Here is a 1,051-nt window from a genome sequence, read left to right as displayed (position 1 = left end):
AAACATTACCGGTCTAAGAAGCGGTATGAAATGGTGCGAAAACGTAGAACTGAATATGAAGTAGGCGTGACAACAGACATAGAAAGAATTCAACAACTTGCTGCAAGGATCGGAACAGGTAGATACAGTCCAGTTCCAAGTATCATAGAGAAGCTCGGGTAACTTAAATGGGAATTTCGGGAATCCCTGTTAAATAAGTATGGAGCACCTGTATTTGACAATGACTGTGTGAACACTCTGCTGCCACCATTCCGTGTAAGGAGAATGATGATAAAATTTGGGCACGTACAGAGCCATGTAGACAATAATATGCCTCTGCGTCAGTTCACGAATTGAACAGTATAGGAAATCGTTATAATGGTACGATGCACCCTCCGCGACGCAATGTACAGTGCCTCTCACAATAGCTGTACTGTAGATGATGACTAGATGAAAAGCGTAAATGTATAATTGAGGACGAAAGCAAGAAGAATTTTCTACTGGCTCTCGAATATGAAATGTTATCGGCTATTTTCAGTTACGTAAATACAATTTAATGTCTTAATGCAGTAGCGTGCAATTTATGGCGGTATGTTTGCTTTAGAAACACCTGAACAGCCGTTGTAACACTCGAGGTCGAGTATACAGTGGACTACCCAAGTTTGTGCTGTTATTTGGTGGCAGTGTTGTGTCACTCAATGAAGATAACAGCTTGAGAGAGGAAGGGCTGATTAGAGGAAAAGACGAGGTTAAGCGTGGTGGGAATATATCGTATTGCTTCAGAGGATAATGCATTGTTTGATGTTGGAGTCCTTCCGACCCTACGATGCGTGACTAAAGTTGCTGAGGATGTTGATAAGAACCAATTGGACACTAAACGGAGAGCGTTAGCGTCTCTGATTGCAGCACAGTGGTTGGATTTTGAAATTTACGCAAGTACAATGTTTACTGCTAGTGAAGAGCTGTCAGAAATGTGAGGTTTTATAGTTGTCCAGAGCTCAATGCAAGGCTGGCGACCCTTATCAGAAACTATTTGATTAACACAACAGTGCAGCAGGGAACGTCATTAATA

This window comes from Schistocerca gregaria, chromosome X (assembly GCF_023897955.1).
Source record: "Schistocerca gregaria isolate iqSchGreg1 chromosome X, iqSchGreg1.2, whole genome shotgun sequence".
In the NCBI taxonomy this organism is placed as follows: domain Eukaryota; kingdom Metazoa; phylum Arthropoda; class Insecta; order Orthoptera; family Acrididae; genus Schistocerca; species Schistocerca gregaria.
The sequence above is the reverse complement of the archived record's forward strand: the minus strand, read 5'-3'. Positions refer to the sequence as shown.